Source organism: Dipodomys ordii, unplaced genomic scaffold, assembly GCF_000151885.1.
Source record: "Dipodomys ordii isolate 6190 unplaced genomic scaffold, Dord_2.0 Scaffold102, whole genome shotgun sequence".
NCBI lineage: Eukaryota > Metazoa > Chordata > Mammalia > Rodentia > Heteromyidae > Dipodomys > Dipodomys ordii.
In genome coordinates, this window is record NW_012267318.1 from 6,460,197 (window position 1) to 6,487,481 (window position 27,285).

The 27,285-nt window shown below is 40.7% G+C and overlaps 1 protein-coding gene across 1 annotated transcript in view; it reads right to left on the reverse strand.

Annotated features, from left to right (window-relative positions):
- Stard13 (StAR-related lipid transfer (START) domain containing 13) overlaps positions 1-12,293 on the reverse strand; it is a 114,304-nt gene extending 102,011 nt beyond the window's left edge. The window contains exon 1 of the mRNA XM_013027324.1: positions 12,106-12,293. The gene's annotated coding sequence lies outside the window, so the exon portion shown is untranslated. The remainder of the gene's footprint in view (positions 1-12,105) is intronic.
- Between the last annotated feature and the right edge of the window lie 14,992 nt (positions 12,294-27,285).

The window sequence follows — 27,285 nt, forward strand, 5'->3', positions numbered from 1 at the left end:
CAGTGACAGTGTGAGGATTTAAATCCAGAGCTGTTGCCTGAGCCCAAAGCCTTTTACCTTCCATAATAAGCCAAGCTGCTTAACTAGGTGTGGTCACTCACAGCTATAATCCTAGCTACCTAGGAGGCTGAGATTGGGTTAGACCAGATTCAAGCCCATTCTAGTTAAAATGTTCACAGTACCCCCATTCAATGAATAAAAAGGTGGTATACACCTGTCATCCTAGCTCCAGTGACAAGTGTAAAGTAAGAGGATAGAAGCCCAAACTACCGTGGGCAGATATTCAGATCCTATCTCAAAAATAACCAGAGCAAAAAAGGGCTAGAGATAGGGCCCAAGAGTTTGAGCCTAGAAAGCATGAGACTCTGAATTCAAATTCCAGTACTGCGAAACAAATAGACAACGAAAGAAAGAAAGAAAGAAAGAGAGAGAGAAAGAAAGAAAGAAAAAAGAAAGAAAGAAAGAAAAAAGAAAGAAAGAAAATCACTTTGCTTAAAATGATCTTAACTTCAGAAGCAGGAGAGAAAGTGCATGGACCAGTAAAATAAACGAGGAGGTTTATCAGGTCATCTGTACTATTAATTAAATTTAGCTATCTACCAGCTAAGTCCTAAGCAGCTCCATGGTGATTATCAAGGCCGTCAGGATTTCAAATGGCACTGGTAACTAAGTACAATAGGATTATGATTTTTTTTTCTTTTGAGAGCTGAAGCAAAAAAAGTTCCTTTAGGCCAAGATTTCTGTTTTGTTTTGTTTTATTTTCTATTGGTAACTAGTCCAAATTATCCTAGAAACCTCAAGAATTGTTCAAGCGTATTTTCATGTATCCAGGGAGAAAGACAGAAAGAATTTTTGCTAAGTAGAAGGAATTGCTCAGAAACACAGCAAGCCTCTTGCAACCTCAATCTGGATTTATTGTCAGTGGATTCAACACAGCAGAAAGCGAGAGGAGCAGAAATTAGCCCACAGGGCCTAATACCTACCACATTTTTATTTGATGATGTTTGAATCTCAAATAGTTTTCTCTGTGAGAAGCAGATGATTTTTCTTAAAGTCATGCATTAATGAAGCTTTGTGAATAAGTCTTCTTTTAAGAAAAAATGGCAAAGATCTCATTTTAGAAGTATTCTATTCAATTCACCTCACTATGGGGACAAGCTTTTTCACTTTCAAATAATTCTTTTGAGGGAATCTTTTAAAACCCGATTTACCTATCTTATAAACATTGATCCTCTTTTGGTAAGAACAGCTAAGCGAAATTAATCAGTATTTGGTTCAAGTTTGAAAGCAGGTTTACATTTAAACATCGTATTTTAAGGTATTTAGCTCAGAAGGACATTGATTTAACGTAGACTAGATATCCATCTGTCATGTTTGTTAACAAGGAACTTTTCAGTGCTGTGACTGATGCATTGTTAGTGTCAGGTAGAAAGAAGCAGGGCAGATTCAAAATAGCAAAGAATTACAATGAAAAGAAACACATGGTTCTCGTATCCCAGACACAGCTCCTTTGAAGAACATGAAAATGGCCCGTTTCAAAGATCAGAAATGAACAATAAACTGTTTCCTCAGAAGGAGATTATATATGCTGTTTGTCATTTTGAAAAGCAGTCATGGCTACCACAGAGACTTGAATACACATTTTTCTGGGGTGACTGGATCCCCTCTTGTATAAACATATAAAAGTACCCTTATGTTATATGAACTGTGATCTTACACATACTTCCAAGACAGTTAGTTGTGTTGTTCTTTTAACTCAGATTTTCCCATGCTGCTCTACTTCTTGTGCAAGCTCTTCAGAGACCCACGTAGGATGTATTTATTTATTGTCCTTTGTTCGTCCCTTTTTACTGGAAGAGAACATTATCCGGACGTAATCATCTTCAATGAGAATAAATTGTGACTACAGAGATTATTTGAATCGATGACTAACACTTAAAAATGCTTAATTTGGCCACCATGTTCTATAAATTTGATTTTACTGTATTATTCTTACGCAATGTAGGATCCCCCCACCCCTCTCCAGGAAGGAACGCTTTTTCAGAAACCTCTGGTTTCATCCTGGCACACTTAGCCACACTCTGTAACTCAGCTGTTGAAATTTTGAGACAGCTAAGACGCAGTGTGAACATCGTCCAGCCTACTTCATCCGAGCTCCAGGAGACTTTGTTTTTCTCTCTGGCACAACTGTGTAACTCACAAAATCATTGCTCGTATTCACCGAGCAGTTGGGAAGCCTGCCTGGTGTCTCAGCCACCTGGAGTGGACAAATATTTTCCTATGTGAAGGATCCCATAGCAACCAGATCTGTTACAGGGATACAGACCAGCCATCCTGGTGCTGGCTGGTATAGCCAGACAGTAGCCACTAGCAGTCACAGAAGTGGTATTGTGAAAGAGAAACAGAGAGAGGGAGAGAGAGAGAGAGGGAGAGGGAGAGGGAGAGAGAGATAGAGACAGAGACAGAGAGACAGAGACAGAGACAGAGATAGAGGGAGAGAGGGAAAGAGGGAGAGAGGGAGAGACAGAGACAGAGACAGAGACAGACAGACAAAGACAGACAGATAGGAAGAGACAGAAAGACAGAGAGAGAATGCTAGAGCTTTAACTCAGGACCTCACACTCTACTTGGCTTTATTTGCTCAAGGTTGGTGCTCTACCACTTGAGCCATACCTCCAGTTCTGGTTTTTTCTGGTCAATTGGAGATAAAAATCTCATGAACTTTCCTGCCTAGTCTGATTTCAAACCATTATCTTCAAATGTCAACTGCCTTAGTAGTTAGGGCTATAGGTGTATATTACCAGGGCCTGGCTTCATTGCTTACTCTCAACCAAACTAACCCTGCAAAATGGAGAAGTGACTTTAAAAGATTTTTGTAGAGAAGTCATCGGGATAAAATATTACCAGCAAAGAGTAATCATTAGGAAAGAGACACAACTGACATTTCTTTATGCCTAATACTTACTATTCTAACAAGGTAAGACTGGTAAGAAAAGATTTAGACTAGACAAAAAGTCAGCTGGGAGCTGGGAAGGTGGCTCAGTGGTAGAGTGCTTGCCTTGCATACATGAGGCCCTGGGTTCGATTCCTCAGCACCACATAAGCAGAAAAAGCAGAAAAAGCGCGGTGGCTCAAGTGGTAGAGTACTAGCCTTGATCTGAAGGGCTGAGTGAGGGACAGAGCCCAGGCCCAGAGTTCACAACCCATGACCAACAAAAAAAAAGTAAGTTGAACTAATTTAAAATTGTTTGGGAGTATGATTTGAGATTTGGATTATATACTTGTTGAAAATCTTCGGCCTTTATGACTTGAGGAATTAATGATAATGGGACATGTCTATCACTTAAAATATGCAAAGGTAGGTATGTTAGGAATACTGCTTGAGGTCCCACATCCACAGGGGATGTGTTCCAGAACTCTCAGTGGATCCTTGAGCCCATACAAAAGCACACACTACCAGCTGATCTGATGACAGAGATGGCTACCAAAGGACTATCGGGTGGGTAATATATACAGTGTGGGTACATTGGAAAAAGACTCATTCACATCACAGGTGGGGTAGGGCTTGATGGCATGGGATTTCATTATGCTGCTCACTCAGGTGTGTCAGTTAACACTTACTTATTGATTATTTCTGGAGCATTATATTAAATATTAACCAAAGCCATGGGAAACAAAAACTTGGACAAAGAGGAGTTCTGTATATTTACAAAAGGGGGCGGTCATTGTACCAGAGACCAGTGCATAGAAGTGGACATCTTGGGAAGCAATAGCTTATTGTGTATTTTTACCCCTTCCCACAATAGGAATTGTTGTCTTTGAATTGAGGGTTTAACGACGAGGCTGCTATAAAAATTACCGCATCCTAATGCACCTCACTTGATAGACTAGGGGAGAAAATTGTTCTGAAAGAACTGGACTTCTTAAGAAAACTTGTGGAAGGTGGGATTCTTTTCAGAGTTAACACTTATGGCATCTTAGCTTCTCAATTGAGGAACAAACTTCACGTATTATAAAATGCTCTCTTTCCTCTCCAGTCAGTAAGTCCACTCCAACTTTCTGTGTACTCTGTGTTTAACACAGCCATGTGTTGGTCACACAATGCCTACATGTGTTTGACCAGAAGATAAATAGAACACTCTTTTCTAAACACATTGTTCATCAAACTGTACCACTAACATAAGCACAGTCTACGTATTTATGATGCTCATTGTCTGCCGTTCCTACCAGCATATAGGCTCACCGGGAACTTTCTTTTCCTGTTTGGCATATTATTATATCTCAGTAGCCTAAAACTGGGCCTGACACATACCATTAACATTTGTTAACATTAACCTATTAACATTTGTTGAGTGCATGGATGGATGGGATATTACAATGGACCTATACATGTTATCATTGCTTCCTCTCTAAATCACTTTTCTACCAGACCTTTTCAAATTAGTAGTCCAGTGGTGGTGCATGCCTGTAATCCCAGCTACTGAAGAGGCAGGGGAAATGAGAATCACAAATCTGAAGCCAGCCCAGGCAGTTACCAAAGCTTTATCTCGAAAACAAACTGAACACATAAAAGTTCTGGAGGCAATGATTCCAATGGTAAAGCAATTGCCTACCATTTACAAGGTAGACTCAAGAATCAACCCTACAGTACAGAAAATATAAATACATAATTCAATTAATAGAAATTTAAAAAAAATTCTCCTTCTCCTAAACTGTCAGTGGCTATGTATGATTTGTGAAATAACATCCCCAATCCTTCCATCTACAGCTCTGCTTCCAGGTGAAATCCACATGGTGATCGATCTTTCTCCACAACTTCTCTTTATAGTCACACAGTGGTCTACTCATTTATTGTTAAGCAAATCCTGACACTTGAAAGTCTCAAGCTTTTAGATATACACCCTGTGACCTTGAGTATCTGCTTCCTCCTCTGCCCTCTACTGAAATCCATTTGTGGTTCTGGGCCACACTTTATATCATCTACAAAGCTTCCTTGCTTTTCCAGTTAGGTTCGAACCTGTGCTTTGGAGTGCAGTGCCTTGAGGTTTCAACCAGCAGAAAAGTTATTCTCCTTTGAATCTGTCTATGTCTGTCCTCAGTATGGATCTAAGCATCCTTAGTAAGGCATTTACATATGTTTACCTTTTCAATATTTATTTGCTCGTACATATTTGTTGAAGTAAAATACACAATGTCACTAGGTATGGGTTTTACACAAGGAAAGACAAACAGATTCACTATAGAAACAATACACCATCATCAAATAAATGAATATCGATGAAACTGGCAAGAAAAAATTCAGTTGTAGTTCAAGCAACCACATACAGCAGGACACTATAACAATCAACTCTGACGACACAGATATCTTCTCTGTGCTGAATTGCCTGGCGCAGAAAGATCACTTCATTTTGGAGTCTGATCCTTAGTTAAAAATAAGCTGCTTGTATTTAAACTGAGCCCCCACTGTTGTACAGTTGTTTAACTATTTTGTGGTTTTATTCAAGTACTTGCAAAGCCCAAAGAATACCAGTCAGGGTGGCTCAGTGTTATATAAGTGTTCTTTTATGGAGTACTTTATGGTTAATTCAAGAAATTGCACCTTAGCTCTTTGCTGTGTTTCTCCCCACCCCTACCCTCAATCTCCTCAGAAAGGGACTTAAACAGTCACTAGCTGGGCCCAGTACAATTGGCCCAGTGCTCAGGATAATAAGCAAGTGTGGAAAGAACAATGGCTCTTAGGAGAATTGTTCTAAACCATTGTTTTCTTGTGGGGAATAGAGAATCAATAATTCCAAGAAGCTTTTATAGCAATATCTGACGAAGCCGTATTGAGTTTGAATTCCAGGACTTATGAATGACAAATTCAGACAAGGCTTTCATGCCCTTTTGCTGAATACAGAATAAACAGGTCTTTCAGGAGGTCCGAAGCAGAGGCTCAAAGATAACTGTACCCATCTGCCCCTGCCGCATTTCTGCTGTGTTGATAGCATTCATACTCTTACCTTGGGCCAGGGGATTCCAAGTCCTTCAGCCAATAACTTTGTCCCTCATTCACTGCTAGCCCCAGCACTGGCTCCTCTTAGCCCAACTCAGATAAGTGACCAGCTTACAAGGCCTTCCTCTGCCTATCATTGTGTGTGTGTGTGTGTGTGTGTGTGTGTGTGTGTGGTGTGTGTGTGTGTGTGTTTGTGTGTGTGTGTCACATGGTATAAGCAAGTGTGTCACCCTGCAGAAGTGTCCAATTAGTTTCCCAGAAAACATCTAAGAACTGATGAGGCTCTTGAAGCAATTTTTCTTACTGTTAAGACTTTCTTTTCCTGTGAAGTTAATCTTTCAGGACTTCACCTTCTTCTGACCCATACATACAAATTGTCTGCACAGACAATGCATGATTATCTAGCTGGAGTCCATTTAGGAATTTATTTACATACACCTTATTTGCTTGTATTCATTTCTAAAGTAGACAGAGGACTTCTCACTTAGTAATCTTCTTTTCATTTTTAAAAAAAACTGATATTGGAGTTCAAACTCAGGACTTCCTGCCTGCTAGAAAAACATTCCAGGCAACTACTTAAACCATGCCCCCAGCCCTTTCTGCTTGAGCTTGTTTTCAGATGGGGTCTCATACTTCTGTATGAAACTGACTGGCCTATCCTCCTAGTTTTACTGCTTAAGTAGCTGGGACTACAGGTGTGCATGGCCCAGCCCAGCCTTTGTCTCACTTATTCTGCAGGGCAATAAATATACTGATAAACATGATCAGCTAGAAACAAGGGAGGTCCTACTACAGAAATGCTTTTTTGCTCTGGCTTCCTTCTGGAGAACTTCAGGGAGGGGCAATGTTAGTGGAGATTCACTGTAAGCCTCATCCAAGAATTGCAGCAGAGAGCCCCTCTTGTTAAATACATCTACAGTGGATGGTAGATAGAACCTAAGTGAGTCCTATATTCAGCTGACTATACAGCTCTGATCTGGTGGGAGATTATTTCCAATATGCTTGTGGTTCTTCCTGATATAACATGAAGAAAAATGGCTCTACCTCTGCCAGCTCTTGCATGTAAAAAGAGATGAACTGAGAGATTATTTAAAAAATCTTCCATCATTTACATACTTTTCTCCACAGCCATTTAACAAGCAGGCTCAAGTTTTCCTGTTTTTAACTATTTTTAATCTCAATTCAAAAGAAAATTTAAACTATTTGGAATTTCCATCTCCTATTGATAGTTCTTTTTGTTTTTTAATGAAAATGGGTGAGACAGGATTTGGGGCTCTTTTGGGTGATAAGATTATTATTCTGTCAGGGTCTCAAATTTTGACCTTAAAGTTAATTGTCAACATTCTCTAAATTACACTAAAGAATAGTTATAAAATTAGTCATCTGGACAGAAATTGTTAAACTTGTTTGCTTCAACCATATCCTTGGTGCTAAGTCACTATCTAGAGAAGATGGCCCTTAGGCCCAAATAGTTACTGTTGAATCAATCAGGCAAATTTTGGACTATTATCTGAATTATAAAAGTCATATTAGTTACTTAGTGAACATTTTTCATTATGTTTTAAATAAATAAAATGAAATGATATATAAATTATATATCATCTATAGCATAAAATGAACTGTAAAGAAATAATAAAATTTTATTATTTATTTAAAAGATGTGAAACATCTTTCTCCACAAAGCTTGGTCTACTTTAACTGTTTCCCGAAGATAATTTCCTGGAAGGGAAATTGCTAGATCAGAAGTTTCTTCATAAATACTGGAAGATCATCTTTTAAAAAGATAAGGAAATTTTTAAAAAGTCCACAGATGTACCAATGTTCTCATCAAAAAGTCATAATTGGGTAATAACTTTCACTTTTCGTCATCTAGGTGTGAATAGTAGGACTGAGTTAGAATTAGTAGGTTAACTGTTTATATAATAGTGTTAGTATCCTTTTCTGTTGTTGAACCCTTAGGCTTCTAGGCTCTACCTATTATGAAATACACAAATGGGTACCTGGATTGTATCTCACAAGGTATGCAATGGTACTATACCATGAAGAAGCGATATGGAAAGACTGATTTCACTCAGTACCTATTACTTGAACACCAACCACTTATGAGAAGCTATGGCAAAGGCCAAGGAATCAATGGAACACAGCTCCTTGTCCCTAATGAGCCTAGGAAGTGGGGACATTGTGTGAATAAAGAACAAGGCGAGAACTTATATGATGCTTATGCTAAGGGAACCATGAGTAAATTAGGGTGGAAGACTATTCCTGTGGAGGGGCAGTCTGTGGAGAAGGGTTCAAGCAAGAAATATTTATCTACCGTTGGAGTGTGAGGAGAGGGAAAATGTAGTAGGGAATATATTTAGTAGGTCCAGGACTGAACTGAACACAGTGTGGAGGTACAAAATCATGTGGTATAATAGTGAGGGTTGATTGCTGGATGGAGGTGGAAGGGCATGAGTGACCAAAGTGGTCACTCCCTTTCAGAAGGGGAAGGGCCTCAAAAGGAAGATATTTTTAAGCCTGGCAGTGGTGGCTCACACCTATAATCCTAGCTGCTTAGGAGACTGAGATCTGAGTATTGAAGTTCAAAGCCAGCCTAGGAAAAAATTTTTTTAGATTCTTAGACTCTTATTTCCAAGTTAACTATAAAAAAGATGGAGTGGAGAAGTGGCTTAAGTGGTCGAATGCCAGCCTTGAACAAACAGGCAAGAGTTCAAAGCCCTGAGTTCAAGCCCCAGTACCACTGTGTGTGTATGCATGCACACACACAATATACATACACAGACACACACATAAAAGTATCTTTGAAGACATTAGAAAGGGTTAAGAGAAACCTTTGAATGATGGGAGGGATTTATTAAGAATGAGGAAGGAAGGAAGGAAGGAAGGAAGGAAGGAAGGAAGGAAGGAAGGAAGGAAGGAAGGAAGGAAGGAAGGAAGGAAGGGAGGAAGGGAGGAAGGGAGGAAGGAAGGGAGGGAAGGAGGAAGGAGACAGGGAGGAAGATACCAGAAATAAAGATGTCCAAGTTCTATTGGTGGCTTTAAATGTTTTTAAGCATTCTCATGTATATGACATCACTTAACACTCATAAGCACCTGGTGTGTTGAGGCATATATTTTTCTCCCCAAGGCATGCAGTTGAATGTGTGAATATGTGTGTATGTGTGTGTGGGGGTGTATTTTCCTCACTCCTACACTTCATAGTTTCACAGGCTGCCTCTATTTGCCCTACATAGCCTATGGGTGTCATAGTTCTGTGAGTGTTGGCAGTAGACTGAGGAGATCTGACTTCATGCTTTCTATTTTTCACTCTTAATATTTTATATGCTCTCACTTTATTTGAATATTTTTAAAAGATTATATATTAAGTGTTTTAGCATATAATTGTATCACATAATATATTGTACATATTATATATCAGGCATATTATATAGTATATATATAATAGAAGAAAATATTTGGTATCTTAATTTGTCCTATCACACATTTTATGTTAGAAAGTTAGAAAAATCATGTATGTTCAAACATACTAAACCAAAGCAGTATTTCACACCAATTTTAACCCAATTTCTAACACTTTAACCTTATTGAGGAAATGACTAGTCTTCACAAGGCTGAGAATTGTGGTGAGAAAATAAAGTAATAACTCTATATGAAGAAAAAAAGACGTGTAGGCACTCTGTAGTTGACCTATAGTAGACCTATTAGGTGGGTGCCAGTGGCTCATGCCTATAATCCTAGCTACTTAGGAGGCTGAGATCTGAGGATCATGGTTCAAAGCTAGCTCAGGGAGGAAAGTCTGTGAGACTCTAATCTCCAATTAAAACTCAAAAAGCTAGAAGTACAGCTGTGGCTCAAGTGGTAGAGGGCTAGCCTGAACAACAACAACAATAAAACCCTTAGGGACAACATCTAGATCCTGAGTTCAAGCCCCAGGACTGGCTCGCACTCACACGCGCGCACACACACACACACACACACACACACACACACACACAAGCACAGACCATTATACAATCACTACTGCACACCATTACAGAATTTTGTTTTAATGTTTCAGAGGTGCATCATTTTCCTTAGCTTTTTTTAGTGTCATGTAGAAGTTTAGCCTAAGAAAATAGGTAACTTCTTAAATGGCTCATGTACTAAAAACAAATAATAACGTAAGACATGTTATAAATATCTTTCTGAAATCTGAAATGTCTCTGAGAAACAGAGATGATTAGAATTATGCACTCTCCTTGTAGTCGGGTAGATTTGTAATGGGGTAGATTTATTAAAAGGCTACTCATCTTTAAGTTTACAAAGTTAGGCAGTAGAAAGGTGTCGGGGCTGAAATCCTGAGTTTCTAACTTGAATTTGGTACTTGAAATAAACTTAAAATGTCTTCATAAGGTTTGACATAGGTTTTGTCAGAGGTTGGCAAATATTCTTTCATACGTTACAAAAAAACCAGAACTGAGTGTCCCACGTCAGCTTCGGTTAGCACGTATGAGGTCAACTTGCACAGAACATATTGGCTGGTGTCTATACGATTCTCCTCTCCTATGAACAACATACTTCAGTATTTCCTGAAGAAAATCCTGAACATGTCTCTAATAGAACTGCATAGGTTACAGGGAGTCCTCTGTCTGCTGATATTTTCTTCCCGTCATTTTTCAAAATGGCAGGAAATAGGTTAACATGCAGAAAAGGCAGTCAGACCAAACCTTCAACTTTCAGTTTCTGACTTCCCCTATAAGAAAAGACATAATGTGGCATTCATTATGAAGCGTGTGGAGAGGGCCCTGTTGGAACCATAAGGCTGTCAAGAACGGCACAACCTCCTTCCAGGTACTAAGGACGCTAATGAGAGCAGGATGTCAGAGAAACAGAAACAGGTCGATCTCTCCCCCTTGTCTTGCCCCCCCCAAACACACGTAGCTGTCCCCACCAGCCTTCTCTGCTCCTGCCCCATGGAAATGAAATCAATCAGCAAGGATTTCTGTAGAACGCACAAAACAGTTGTCTTCTAGACTCTGGCAGAAGATAAATGGTTCCAGACGTTGGACTCTGGCCATTTTCCCACACATGCTACAGCCGCTGACATCCATATTGGGCCATAACACTGAGTGGTTTCTGCTTCGGCCAGCATTCAGCCAGAACTTCCACTTCTGGTTTGGACTAGACAGGCTGTTCAGGCCAAAGCTAATCAAGTCCCTTTGTTGCCTGTGTAAATTGTGAGAGAACAGCCGTTTTCCGGGCAAAGGGATGTCTGTGATTTCTCCCCACTTCCCCTCCTCCCTGATACTTTTTGCTATTGGTCACAGAATCTCATGATTCTCACTGCCTTTTCTCTATTTGCAATTTGACAAATCTCAGCTTCACCACATATCCCACTTCTGATGTTATATATAAACCACATGGATGCAACAGACAACGTACACACAGTGTTGTTAAGTTCACCTTTTTTGGGGGGCGGGGGAGAAACAAATCTTTTGGGAAAAACATGAAACATAAACAGCAGCAGGAATGTTTCATCAATTAGCTCTGCAAGAGGGTTATGGCTTCACAGAAGAAACTACCGCAGATTCAGAAACATAGTCCTTTAAACATTTTTTAAAACGCTAATAATATTATTTGGAAGGCTCATAGGAAGTTTAGATAAGATTCATGGCTATTAAACAACCTGTTTTATGAAATGAAACAACCTAACACAATATTTTCTACCAGCTTTGTGAATTTCAAAGGTGGACCACTTTATTTAAACTAAACCGTCTTTGAAGAAAGAAAGTATTTTTGCCCATAGTTCAAGAAAACAAAAAGGAAGGAAAGAAGGAAGGATAGAAGGGGGAAACTAGGAAAGAAGTCTTTATCTGTACCTATAATCTGAAATAATCTGAAAGAAAAGCAAAATAAACCTAACTTGTAACTTTAAAAGCTTTAAAAGTGAATAAAGAAAATGACAGTCACTGCTTTAAATTTTAAATCACTTTTGCCTTACAGGAATGGTCTTCTAAATACCACCTCCACCACAAAGAAAACTATATATCTACAACAAAGCTCACGGTCCAGATAGGAAGGAGTGCTATCTCTCCCACCACTACATCTCCTTCCGTGGAACACAAACTTACTTTGTTTTAATATGTCCTTAGGCTGTGCTGTACCTTTGAAACAAAACCACTGTCTTCTTCACTTCATGTCTGCCTTCTTGAAAACGGCTCCTCAGAAACTGACAGATGGTGCATCTGTCAACTGAGTATTTCCTCTTCGTTATCTCTGCCAGCTAATATTTCCTCTGTGCTTAGCTGTTGTCTGAGAGACTGGTCCACATCACTCTAGCCTGATCAATGGTTGTGCTTGGTTTGAGGTTGGTTTTTTGGCCCCGCCTCCCCAGCTCTAAGAGGAAAAAAAGGAAAACTCACAGCTGGATTTCCTATAAATCCTCTCTTTTAAAACTGGCTCTGTAGCTCTGGGACATACCAGAGGAAAACTGCTGCCAGTCTATCACAGTCCAAGAGGGGTGCTCCTTGCGCTCAGTTCTCTGCCACTGGTGTCAGGCTTGTGTCTTAACCTCACAAGTCCCGATTAAGCCAGCTCAATACTACATGGGAAGGGAGGACCTGCTTAAAGCCAGGCTTACAGGGTGCCTTGCCTACTAAGTCTCAGATGCCCACGATGGAACTTACCCTCCCCCACCCCCCACAGCCCTGAATAATATGTAACACGTTCATTTTGTGCAAAGTAACTCCAAAAGGGGAAATGGAAAAAAAGGAGAAATGCTTTTTAAATAAAAAGGCATTACAATACTGGTGCACATGTGATTTTTCTATCCTGAATTCAAGTCATTATTCACATTCAGATGACTTCGCATTCTAAGCAACAAGATGTGCTGGTGTTTATAGTTATTGATGGCCTTGAATCACAAGAATGTGTGAGATGCATTTCAGGTTATAAAATCTTCTGGATGAAGGAAGACTGCACTGCCTGGCTAACTGCTACCAGGTGGAGTTGAACTTGTGCCTAGGTAACACTCTGAGAATCAGGATAAAGGGTAGCTTCTACACCTACCTATTTTACACCGTCAACAACAGTCAAATCTCATCCACTAGTAAGGGGCTATGCATGTAGTAAGAACAGCCTATGTGAATATTACTATGTCAAGCCCAGAGATTTGAATTCTGTACTAGATGTCCCAATGAGCCTTTGTGTCTTTGTTTTATTTCATAGCATCTTTGTAGATGAAAAGCACAAAGTAAGCCCCTGGGACCACACAGGTGATTGCAAGATGAATAAAGATGGCAAAGTACTTTGTTGTTACAATTTAAACATTCATGTTCTTCTTTAACAACAGAGAGAATATTGACTCAGTATAAATATTCAAGCTGGCAGAGGATGGGACCAAGCTACATATCACTGGCTGTGACAGGGATCTGACGATACTGGGAGAGTGGGAATAATGGTCAGGGCATAAAGCACATGCTAAGGAGACAGTACTTGGGCTTTGAATATTTGAACTATGAAGTGAGAGAATGTGTATGAAACACATAGGTCAGAGAGTAAACCTTGAGCAGTAAACCTTTTGTTACTTTAATTCTCCTTCGTCTGCCTCACTCAGTGGAGTCTTGGATCTTGCATCTGCCATTATCTGTGAGCCCTTGGAGATACTCAATTGGTGTCTGTGAATAAGTAAATGAGTGATCTAGGTGTTATAGCACAGAAGAGCCACTGGCTGGAAGAGAGGGAGTGTGGATCGCCACAAAAAGCTTAGCTAAGCCTGAAACTTGAAAGTCAGCTACTTCAAGGCTGAGACTACTTGGGAGGCCTTGCAAATTCTTCAAAGATGAGGAAGTTGGGATTTGCTAGGAGAGAGGTTTTCCGGGCCATGGGTAAGTAAGAGACTTTGTTCCAGGATTGACCAATGGGATCCTGCTTTCTTCACTCAGCCCTAGGCTCCTCCCCTTCCCCCACTTCCTCCCATGTGAAAGTCATCCAGCCCACAATGAGCTGAGTCAAGAACCTGAATCTCCTCAAAAAATGTATTTGAATTCTTCTGGTAAATTCCCTAAATGATGTTGCAAGCCCCTGCTTCCTGTGGGATCCCTGAATCATGAGTCTCCACCATATGGAATGAGGAGCTGGTCCTCAGGGCTAAGGAAAGGCCTGTGGTAGGGGTACACTGCTCTTACTCTATGGGGTTCTTCACTACCTAAGGTGTGTTTTTGACTGAAGACATTGAAAAACGGATCTACTTTCATAATTATAGACTTGACAACCTGGTAGGATTGGTACTACCTGGTCTCTGGAATGGCTGTGCCACGGATTAACTGTCCCTTCATATGGGGCGAGATTTCTAAGGGATGGGACCCACGTTTAAACATGAGATTCACTATTGCACACATATCTTATACACAAAGTCTGAGCAACTTTTTTGCTTGCTTTCTTCCTTCCTCCTTCTCTTCTCTTTTTCCTTCCTTCCTCCTTTCTCTCTCTTTTTCTTCCTTCCTCCCTTTTCTCTTTCCTCTATTTCTGTCATCTACTCTTTCTGACCTCTTTTCCTTTCTCTCCTTTCTATTTATCTCTCCTTCCTTCCTTCCTTCCTTCCTTCTTCCCTCCCTCCCTCTTTTCTTTCCTTCCTTTCCTTCCTTCCTTCTTTCCTTTCCTCACTTCCCCTTCCTTCCTTCCTCCCTCCCTCCCTCCCTCGCTCCCTTCCTCCTCCTCTCTCTCCTCTCTTCCCCGCTCTGTCTTTGCCAGTCCTGGGGTTTAAACTCTGGGCCTGGGTACTGTCTCTGAGCTTCTTTAGCTCAAGGCCAGTGCTCTATTACTTGAGCCACAGCACCCTTTCCAGTCTTTTTGAGTAGTTTATTGGAGATAACTCTCACAGACTTCCTACTAGGGCTGGCTTCAAACCATGATCCTCAAATCTCAGCCTCCTGAATAGCTAGGATCCAGGCATGAGCCACTGGTGCCGTCTCCAAGTATACTTTTATACAAAATTTTAAAAAGAATTTTGTGTGTGAAATATCTCCTGGTATGGATTTTTCCATTTGTGTAATGCTGTGTTAGAGACTTAGGAAGACTTTTGAGTTTGGCTGTTTCGAGCTGAGGCTGTTCCACCTGTATAATCTAACAGTGGATTTGGGCAACTCGAGGGGCACCAAGTGCAGAATGGGTTCATGAGGGAGATGTTGCATTTAGATGGAGGAGTGGGGAGCGGAAGAATCCAAGCAGTGCCTGCACAGGCGGAGACTGTCTTTCAAGGAAGGCAAAGAGACCAGAAGCAAGGCAACCTGCATGGACTGCAGCACATTATTTGCAGTCTTTCATTGTTAATAGAGACTCAGCCTGGCAGGACTGCTGCACAGATTAAATGGGTTAATACATGTAAAATGCTTGCAGTGGAGGTTGGCTGAAACCTCTAACACATGATTATTGGCATTAAAGAAAACATTGGTGGTTATAACTAGAGTTAGAGAGTGAAATTTGATTATCTACAGTGCAGGCAACAGAATTCTGTGCAAGGACAGTTAATTGCAGCCTTTGTCTGTAGTCTACTTAAAACAAACTTGAACGTCTATGGACCCATATCATGTGTCTGTCACTAAGGCAAGCTAGTGCACGTGCAGCTAGTGTGTTAGAATCTAATCAGGCATTCCATGCAGCCTGTACTTTAAAATTGACTATTACAAACACTGCTGTTACTGTCTCTTAGTCAACAATTGAGCATTCATAAAGTATAGGGTAGGCCAGATATAGTCATTCATGCCTATAATCCCAACTGCTCAGGAGGTAGAGATTGGGAAGATTGCAATTCAAGGCTGGCCCAATCAAAAAGTTAGCAAGATCTCATCTCAACTAATAAACTGAGCATTGTGGAGCATTCCAGTGATTTCAGACATGCAGGAGGTGTAAGAAGCAGGATTACCATACAGTCTGACCCAGGCAAAAACAAGCCCTACCTGAAAAATAACTAAAAAACAGAAAAGAGGGGCTGAATGTATGGTTCAAGTTGTGGAGGGCTTGCCTAGCAAGCAAATACAAAAGACACTGAGTTCCAATTCCGGTACTGCTCAAAAGTTGACTGGCTAAAAGCATTTCAATAAGCACTCCATAAAACCATTACCTGTCTGATTATCATGCCCTAGACTGAATCTCTTAAGAGATCAACTACTCTCTCCAAAACCTCATGACGAAACTGTATTGATACTGACATAAGACCAAATTTTGTCAAGCCATCATCTATTAACAAACATCTATTAACAGGGCCCAGGTTGGGGGGGAGGAGGGCTTCAGTGGGCAAGTATGTATTTAAGCATTCATAAGGCATTAAGAGTCAATCCCCAGTACCACTAAATTAATAAACAAATAAACAAGCAACTGCACATCCAAATCAGCTCTTTTTTTTTTTTTTTGCCGGTCGTGGACCTGAACTCTGGGCCTGGGTGCTGTCCCTCAGCTCTTCAGCTCAAGGCGAGCGCTCTACCGCTTGAGCCACAGCGCCACTTCCGGCTTTTTCTGTTTATGTGGTGCTGAGGAATCGAACCCAGGGCCTCAGGCATGCAAGGCAAGCACTCTGCCACTGAGCCACCTTCCCAGCCCCCAAATCAGCTCTTATACATAGTGTTCAGGCTTGAAAAAGTCTCAACTGAGCTCTTATTCCTACCCACCCCCCTTTGTGTGTGTGTGTGTGTGTGTGTGTGTGTACGCGCACGTGAGCGCGCGCAAGCATGTACGTGCCAGTACTGGGGCTTGAACTCAGGGCCTTGTGCTCATGATTAGCTTTTTCATTCAAGGCTGCCACTCTACCATTTGAGCTACAGCTTACAGCTCCCTTGCAACTTTTTGCTGCTTAGTAGGAGATAAACATCTTATGGATTTGCTTCCCTAGCTGGCTTCAAACATTGACCCTCAGATCTCCTGAGCAGCTAGGATTACAGGTGTGAGCCACAGGCTCCTGGCGATTTACTTTTTAAATGCTTAATTGCAGCCTTAATGTAAAGAAGTTCACCTAGGACTTGAGACAAGCACTGACATTCCAAATGCAGGGGTGGTGGTGGTGGTGGTGGTGGTAGTGGTGGGGAAGGGGGGTTACCACCCTGAAGCTTGCAGATCTGTTTCTCTGTTCCTACATCCTGGGCAGTATTGCAAAACAGATGGATGGATAAGGGAATAAACAAATCAGAAATGAAAAAAATAAACCGAGTAGAAATCAATTCTTCCCTTTGGAGAAGTGACAGACTATCTAAGCTTCTTGCATGCCCATAGGTTTTCAGAGTGCTTGCTTTTTTTTTAAAATACTATTTTAAGCAGAAACTAAATACTACCTTCTACTGTTGACTTGTTCTTATTAATAGCCACAAAACCACAGAACCTGCAGAGTTAGATGCTGAAGAGCTTGGGCGTATGTTCACCCAAGGCGCAGGCAAGTGGTGGCGTGCTGATGCACAGGGGTCCTGGGGCAGGACAGGCAGGTGCAAATGTGCATGAAGAAGGCTTTGGGACTTTCCACACTATCTAGGGTCATGGAAGCTATTTTCAAGTTGCAACTTGTGGGTCTTGGGTTCTCAGAATACTGTGCATGCTTGTGTCATAATTTTAGTAGCAAGCATTCTGGGGAATGTTTGGGGCCCAAACAGAACCACGTTTACAATGAGATTGAAAGGAAAACTCTGCAACTTCTTTGCCAGTGTTTAATATTCCCAAATAGGAAGAACAATATATTACATAATCTCCACCATTATTAAATCCTTTTCCTAGGGAAATAAATAGTTACTTTTCGTATAAGAGTAAAATTTTTCAAACTTTGTGTTGAATGATACTTAAAATAGAAAGTTTTGTGATACTGTCATATTAATATTTACACAGGTAGTTTTGTTTCTTTGGCATTACTGGAGATTAAATTCAGGGCCTTATTCATGCTAAACACTCGGCTACTTGAGTTATGCCTCCAGCCCTTTTAAGTTTTCTAGTTTTGAGACAGGGTCTCATTACATTTTTCCAGGATAGCATCATGCTTGTATTCCCCTGCTTCTGCCTCCCTAGTAGCAGGAATGACATGTGTGTTACCACCATGCTTACCTGTACATTCCTCATTTGGAAGGAAATCATGGTAACACACTCAGCTAGTTGGATTACTACTGTGATTTTCTAAGTTTCCTTTTATCTTTTCTTTTTTCGTATATCTTATTTTCATTTGTTTGTTTTCCTTTCCTATATCTTAAAAGATTACAAAAACAAAGTGGGGGTAGTATGAGGGCTCTAAACTGAACCACAGGCATAATGACAGCTGGGCAAGGAATTCAAATAGTAAGAACTTAATTCCACAGCAGGTGCGAAAATGTTTCTTTTTTTCCCCCTCTGCAGATGTTCCACTAAACATATAGAATTTCTATTGAAAAATGTATAAAATTCCTAAAGTTACAGACGTCTGGCTTATATTTCCTGAAAAGAGGAGAGAAATGATAAGGGAGGGGCAAGAAATCAACCAAATGATACCAAAACAGAGCAATGAAAACCATGTGGAAAATGAAGGACTGTTCACAGTAGACTTGGGATATAGGATGAGAAGAAGAAGATGAAGATAAAAGAAGAAAGAAGAAGATGACAGCAATGATGATGAAGGAAGATGAAGAGGAAGACAAGGAACAGGATGACAATGAGGAAGAAATGGAGGAAGTGGAGGAGACTGGAGGAGGAAGAAGAGGAGGAGGAAGAGGAGGAGGAGGAGGAGGAGGAGGAAATAATCTCAGTCCCATCAGCATTTTTCCTACAAATCAGGCATTCCAGAGTGCTGGATCTGTTTCTGCTGCCAAAGAAAGAAACCCACTGTGGCTCACTTGTGGTAGGCTGGCTCTCTCTTGAAGTTCTATATTCAGTAACCTACGCCATGGAGTCACCAGTGAAGAAGCTTAACCTTACTGCTGAGAGCCAGTTTCATGCCTTATGCTCATAAAGCTTGGACAAGAACAGCTCTTGAGTCAGGCACAGGTGGCTCAAACCTGTAATCCTAGCTTTTCAAGAGGCTAAGATCTGAGGATCACAGTTTGAACCAGGCAGGCAGGAAAGTCTTTGAAATTCTTATCTCCAACTAACCACCCAAAAGTTGGAAGTGAAGGGGTGGCCCAAAGTGGTAGAACACCAGCTTTGAGTGAAAGGCTAAGGGACAGGGCCCAGGTCCTGAGTTCAAATCCCAATGCTGGTATATGCACTTGTACATGCATACACTTGTGCATGAGCGCACGCAAATAGATGAGCTTCTGGAAACAGGTCCTAGGTATCTAATCCCAAATTTGTCTTGTCCTTTCTCTCCTCTCCTTTTCACTGACCCTGAACTTATCAATATTAAATCTTACACTCCTTCGCATTTTCAGTAGTTATATCTTTTATCTTGGGCAGAGATGCCTACTATGCCATGCAGCACCAGAGCTTGCTTGCATCAACAGGCTAATAATGAATATCCTCAGTGAAGCAGCTGCTTGGAAAGAACAAACCCCACTCACATGATAAACCAGGTTGCCCACTATTCTGACTTTTGGCCAGCATTTGCCTCAATGGTTGCCTTGTGCAATAACATTTCTAAATGTCCACTTTGCAATATGGAGGGGACTGGGGGGAAGAAAGCAGATCCAAAAGAAGATTCTGAAACCTTAGCAAACCTCATCTTTATAGGGACCTCACAAACAGAAAGAACATTCCTATTTTGTTGGTGTTGTTGGTGTTGTTGTTAGTTGGTATTTGGCTGCTTTCTAACAATAGCTCTCCCTTTCATTGAAACTAACCAAGAAAAAATTAAACTTAGAGGCATGTACAATTTGAAAGATCTGGGAATCTCAGGCTCTTGGGTGGCCCGGAACATTCCTGGCAGCTATAAGGCATTTGTGAATGTATTTGACTTTAACGTTGTTAATCACACTTATCAACACAGGCAAGCAGCACTGGCCACAAAAGATTAGCTGCTCTCTTGTCATGCCCAAGTAATCCAAAAGCAGGGACATGAATGCCCAGAGAGAGTAGCATGTGCCAACCTCAGCATCCTTCTGTGACTTCAGCACTTAGTAAAAACCTTAGCTTTTATTAATCCTACATTTTCCTTCCCATCAACATGTGTGTGCATGTGCATGCACACACACACACGTGCGTGTGCACACACACACACACACACACACACACACACACTTTTCTCCTGTAATGATGGCTAAGGTCAATTTACATTTACAGTGTCTCATGGCATGTGAGCTTGTTATATAACTAAAACATGTTTCTAAACCTCCCAGGGGCTTTGAGTTTTGAGGCAGTCTTCACTAGCAAGAGCTGCAGGTAGTACTGCTGTCCTATGAAAAATGTGTGCCACCAGGCCTGGTTTCCAGAAAGATTGTGTGTAAATCTTTTGGAAGCCTTGGGGTTCTAATTGTCGTTTTCTCCCTGAGACAGATAAATCTTTACTTCTTGCAAAATCATATAGTTATAAGAACAACAACAACAACAAATGCTTCACCCAGTTCAGAGGTGAGTGAGTCAGAGAATCCAGGAACAGAATGAGTATGTTGGGGTGAAGAACTAAGCACTCAGAACCAAATCTTCTAGTATCTAGTTAGTAAGTTCTTGCTTTTCACTTAAGCAAACCTCCTTAAAGAGACAATAGGCTACAACAGCAGACAGATGTCTGCTCTGTTAGAATTATGCTCAAGTTTCCATGCTTGAAACACAACCTCTGTTTGACCCAATCCATCCTCGCCCACAAATTTGGTTTGCTTGAGTGTCCTTCAAAGCTTGATGTAGTGAATGCTTGGTTCCTGTCTGTGGAGCTATTGAGAGATGGGGCCAAATGAGAGGAAGTTAGGACCTTGGTGCTCTGCTCCTCAAAGGGATATTAGGACTCCTGCTCTTCTCCTTCCCTCCCTCTCACTTTTCCTCCCTTTCTCCCTCTTCTTCCTCTGTCTCTGTCTGTATGTCTCTCTCTTTCTCTGCTTCTTATCTGCCAGGAGGAAAGTAGTTTGTCCCACTACAGTCTCTCAACTCTGTATGATACACTGTCTTGTCATACACCAAAAAGCAATGGATCCCCCCAACAATGAACTAAAAAATAAAACTCCTCAAACCATGAGCCAAAATAAACATCTTTTATAAGCAGAACAGTCAAGTATTTTGTCACAGTAATAGAAAACCAACCTATATGACTCATGTTTGCTTTATTCCTACCAAACATAAACAGTGAAGATTCATCTTCTATTTGAACTCCCAGCCAACTCTCCAGTGTCCTCTGATATCCTATAAACTTATTTTCTTTCTATAATATATTGAGTTATGTACTTATTTTTTAAAACCAAACCTGAATGGTGCTTTGTTTGTTTAATCATGGCACAGAGGTTGGAACCACAATTTTGGATATCCTATTGTGTAAGGCATCAGGGATGATTTAAGAGATACTAAAATGGAAGACTCTGGGAAACAGAGAATTCTCACCTTGTAGATGTCTTACAGGAAAGACAGAACATAATTATTTTTAAATAGCATGCATGCAGATCATTCTCAGATAGCTTTTGGGGATCAAAAATGTTGGCTATATATATGTGGCCATTCACCAGCTATCATAGCCCACAGTTCATGAATTTTGAAGATATCTCTCATCTCCTCAACATGTTGTTTTTGATGACATGAGAAAACCATATATTCACCTACTAGTTGGTGAGAACAAGGCCAAGCAGTCACTTGCCCAACCCTTCTGCCTCAAGGTGAGGAGTACCTCCTACCTCCCTTACTTGGCCTCTTTAAGCTCTCTCTGTCCAGACTGCTCCTGCCCAATAGATTATTGATTACCCTGGGACCTGAGGAGAGCTTTTATTTTCTGATCAAGAAGCCATATGGCAGCTGTGACATGTCTGTACTGATGGTACAGGCACAGGAACACTGATGGGGAAGGCAGGCTTAGAGTTTGCAAGTCAATGAACACCATGTCCTTGGGCCTGTCCAGTCATTGCTGTGCAGGGTCACTGAGTTGCTATCAGCCAGTTCTTATGAACCAGAAAGATGCAAAGTGTAATCCCTGAGAGAGAGAGAGAGAGAGAGAGAGAGAGAGAGAGAGAGAGAGGGAGAGAGAGAGAGAGGGAGGGAGGGAGGGAGGGAGGGAGGGAGGGAGGGAGGGAGGGAGGGAGGGAGGACATGGGGAGGAGAAGAAGGTGAGGTGAGTGTTGCTCTTACTGTGAAGACCGTCAGTGAGCTGGAAATAAGAAGTGCTTTTGCAAAAATATGCAATAGGAATTCATAGGAATATGAGGTAACCTTAATGTTAATTTATTTAAAATATAGCTTTATTGAAAAAATTACAAGAGTAAGAAATATGCTGGAGCCAAAGATAAGTCACAATTCTTTCCATCAGGAAGGTCTTAGTATAGCAGGACAAGTAGCAGGAAGTGATTCTTTCTTTTTTTTTTTTTTTTGGGTCCCATCATGGGGCCTGAACTCTGGGCCTGGGCACTGTCCCTCAGCTCTTCAGCTCAAGGCTAGCGCTCTACCGCTTGAGCCAAAGCGCCACTTCCGGCTTTTTTCTTTTTGCTTATGTGGTGCTGAGGAATTGAACCCAGGGCCTCTGGCATGCAAGGCATGCGCTCTACCACTGAGCCATCTTCCCAGCCCCAGGAAGTGATTATTTCTAAGGAGAAACACACAAGAATTATTGAGTATCTCGTTGAAGGCAATGCTTGATGCAGGCTTTATTACACACACACACACACACACACACACACACACACACACACACACACCCCTCATTTCATCCTCATTCTACACAGGAGGAAAAAGAAGTTCAGAGATATAAGTGGTGACCTGATATACCCAGGACAGACTCCGTATTCCAATGTAGTGCAAACTATGTCATTTTAAAGCCATGCTACACCTTCACAGTAAGCCCACTTACTTCACTCATTTTCCTTTTAACAACTTGTTTAACCTCTCTGTGAAATGAAACGCTCTGAGAAATGCTGCCAACACCCAACACCTTAACCCAGCAGGCATACTATAAATTCAAGATGGCACAATTGAAGCGTATCTACTTTATCTTTCATTTGGTTGCCTGTGAAGAGGAGATTGCAGTGCATGTATACTTGCAACTCAGCTTGATATTTTGATATGAAAAAGACAGAGAAGGACATTGTGATAAATACATACTAGATTATATCAGTCCATGATTGCTTATGCTAGATTACATGATCTTTAAAAACAAAATAAGAGAATGCCTGTAAGAAAATTTCTTTAAGAATAAGAACTGGAAGGTACTGGGAGAGAGCCAGAGCAGTGGTAACATTGTTCACACAGAAATGCACTTTTTATCTGACTTGTGGAACTGTAACCGCTCTGTCTATCACCTTTATAATAATAAAAAAATGCATGAAAAACCCCTCAAGAACCTGAGGTTAAATCTAGAATTTGGATGAATCTAAAAATAAGAGCACTGGACACAGCATGTTTCTTCTGTAATTTTTAAAATATGGCAGGCATCAGCTTGCTGAATACAGAGTACCACGATGCTAGGGGACAGATAATAAGAATACTAAAGACATGTCTAAATAACTTTCTGTAAGGGTGACAGCACCACATGGTCAAGAGAAGGGAGAAGATCCTGCAGGAGAACAGACAGTTGGGAGGTTGCAGACTGAGATGCTAAGGGGCAGAGGAACTTTTTTTTGTTTTGGTCCTGCGGCTTGAACTTTGGGCCTGAGTGCTGTCCATGAGCTCCTTTTTGCCCAAGATAAGTGCTCTACCATTTGAGCCACAGCTCCACTTCCAGCTTTTACTGTGACTAGTTGGAGATAAGAGTTGCAAGGACATTCCTGCCTGGGCTGGCCTTGTACCTCTGAGAACATGAAGTAAGTGGTACAAACCAACCATGAAAAAAGAGGTAAATCTAGCTCGATTCCACCGATAGGAAGTTGAGTGATCACACTCATAGAAGCAGAAAGTTGAATGGCAGTTGCAGGGAGCTGGGGAGAGTAGAGCTGTTGTTGTTCAATGAATGGAGAGTTTCTATTTTCTAAGATGAAGAATATTTTGGAAACTTCTAGTACAAGAATGTGACACTACTGAAAATGTACACTTAAAATGAAAGAGGCAGTGAAATTTATGTTATGTGCATGTTATCTCAATTAATAAAACTATGAATGATTCCAAGATTGAGACAATATAACCTTAAATTGGACACTGGTACCATCTTAGCAGCAGGCCTTGCGTTGCACTGAAGTGATATCTCGATACTTGTACATACAGCCTGTTTGGAACCTAAACAGAGAACATTCCAGAGTACTTTCTTCTGTCTCCTGTTGTAGCACACCCATTGTTCACTTCTATTGGGTTTCTATATCTCTTTCCCTCATGGATTTATGTTACACATAAAGAAGCTTTTTGTGTTTGTCACATAACAGTAAGGCCTTTAAGATTCTCAGCCAGTTGAAATTTTTGTTTAATGACCAACAACATGTTCCAAGTCCCTCCTTGGTAATGAATAGTATCACAAAAAACATGCCTTCAATCCTTCAAGGAAATTGAGTTCTGAGACAGGCTGCTATAATTCTTGTTTGTTCCTAGTCTGAAGCTTCTTGAGATGGGATTTAAATTCATGTTGATCGATGGCCTGTGAAGCACTGATAAATTAAATGATTGGTAATAACAATAACGTTCATAGGAAAAGTGGATATAGGAAACCATGTTCTACTTTGAGATTACTAGAGAATTTCATTTCTGAAAACAGACCATGGATTTATTAGTTATGATTCGATAGCCAACTGGAAAACCATTGGTGGAAGTCAGTCAGTTTGTCCTAGATTACCCAGCATGGAGAAGGAGAGCTGTTGAGTCTGAGGGAAGATGCAGAGTTAATCTGAGGAGAGCAGTTCACACAAAGTCCTGAAAGAAGAGTTCCAACTGTGCTTCTTCAAGAGTGATAATACTTTAATAATGTTGCCATAAAATAGAACAGAAGACAATCTGGTTACATGTCAGAAACTCATAGATCATGCATTTGTGTCTAGCTAGGTCAAATACTCTAAACCATGTGTGTTCTCAGCTATGCTGCCTATGTTCAAATCCTGCTCTAGCCATGTTTGGCAGTGAACCTTGCACAATTTTCAGTCTGTTTACACATCTGTAAAATGTGTACACTGATATAATGTCAGTCGTGGTTGCAGGAAGGAGTGAATTCACATATGTAGACACTTAAAGTAGAGCCCCATAATATCAAATGGTCAGTAAATGGTAATTATTATTTTCCTGAGATATAGGAATTTCCTGGAGCCCAGGTTTACGGAATGATGTTCACAGCTTATTACAGAACGGAGGACCTATGACTCCAGAGGCCCCAGCATATAGTAAGTCCTGCCCATCTTGAGTTCATGGCTAGGAGCAAAGATAGCAGTTACATGTGATAATGCACAGAGCGGGAAAATAGGGAAGTTGTCTGACCAGCTGACTGAAAGTAACCCGCTGCCTGTAGACAGAAACAATTTGCCCATGGGATGAGCGCAATGCTCCGATCTCTCTAGGTTTTTATTTGCATTCTCACAATTTCCAGCTGTATCTTCTTCCTGGGTCTCAGATTTGAGTAAACAGTTTTATATATTTAAAGAATGTATTTTCTGACTTGGAAAAATTTATATTAAGTGAAGTAAGCCAGACCCAAAGAAATATAGGTCCCATGGTTTCCCTTATTTCCAATGACTGGTATACGTCTAGGATAATCTTACCAGACAAGCAGAAAAGGTCAAAAGCTATGTACATGTGACCATATAAGTTGATGCTAATTGAAATGAACCCCAATATAGGGACACAAGAGGTTTTATCTTTGTCACTGTTATTTTTAATGTACTATGTGATTTTTTTTGTTTCTTTTGTAAGTTCTTCTCCCATGGTATAACCCCTGCTTTCACTGTATTTGATTCTGGTGCCCTGCATCATGTATTCTTCTAATTTGGGGAGGGGAAGAGAAATAACAAAATGCTGAAATGAGAATACAGGTTGACCCATTGTGACAATGGAATGTACAAGACACTATATTGAAAATGAACTTTACAACTTCAGGGAGTGGTGATGGGGGAGGAACTTGGGAGGTAGGGAAGGAAGGGATGGTAGAGGAAAAACAAAGGAGGAGGTAACAATGCTCGATAGGAAATGGACTCATCACCTTACTCATGTAACTGTAACCCCTCTGTACAGTATCTTCACGATTAAAAAAAATGTTAAAAAAAAGAATGTATTTCCTCAGTCTAAGCTAGGTTATGCATCAGTAACAAGAAGCCCCTAAACCCAGCAGCTTAATACAACTATAGTTTTTATTCTACATGTCCACTAACAGTTGAAGTTGGAAGGGGATCCAGGGTGCATTTTATACCCCCCAAGGACATAAGCCCAGGGAGACTTAATCATAACAATTCCCAATATGGCAAGAAGGGAACATGACTTTGTCATTCAGAGAATCTTGAATCATCTTCCTGGAAGTGAATTCTGTCACCTTTACTCACTTTTTGTTTAACAACAAAGCAGATGCATTGTCACCTCTGCACATATATCTCAACACTACCTTTATGAATATAATCACAGCTTTTCTACCCTGTCTGGGTCGATTATTTACCTCATCTTTGATTCTCTAAAGCCATCTGCTATGGTTTGAACATATTCCCCAAATTTCATGTGTTTGAAACTTAGGCCCAGGTATATCAGGCTTGAGAGGTGGGACTTGAGACAGACAGGGTCATGTAATCAGAGCCTTCCTGAAAGGAGGTTTCATTTTGACATGTTCATATGTGCATATACCTGATCAAATTCACTCACTGTCATCTCCTCTCTTCTCAAACCACTCTCAACAAGCTTCATTGCTCAATTTTCATGTACATAAACTATTTAGATCATATTCACCTTCACCCTCTCCATTTACTTTCCCCACTCCTACTAGTATGAAGATCAACAATGTAAACAGCAGATAGTACATGATGCTGAAATAGTCATTCATTTCTCTCTCTCCCTCCTCCCATCTTTCCAAGTGCTAGGCCAGAACTCAGAAATTCTGGGAATACTTGGGGACATGTATATATACAGGCTTCTGTGTAGTGCCATTGGACCAAGTTTACTTTTTATATTATTTTCTCCCACTTCAAAGCTATCAGTAAATCAGCCACCACTTTTATCTCCTATCTGTGCATCTGTAGTCCCCCTCTTCCTTATAAGTTTTAGCATTTAGTTCCTTTAAAGCTGGGAAAACAGACTTGGCCCCATTTGTATAGCAAGAGAAAGCCACATTGCAAGCATGTCAGATGCTGATTTATGCACACATT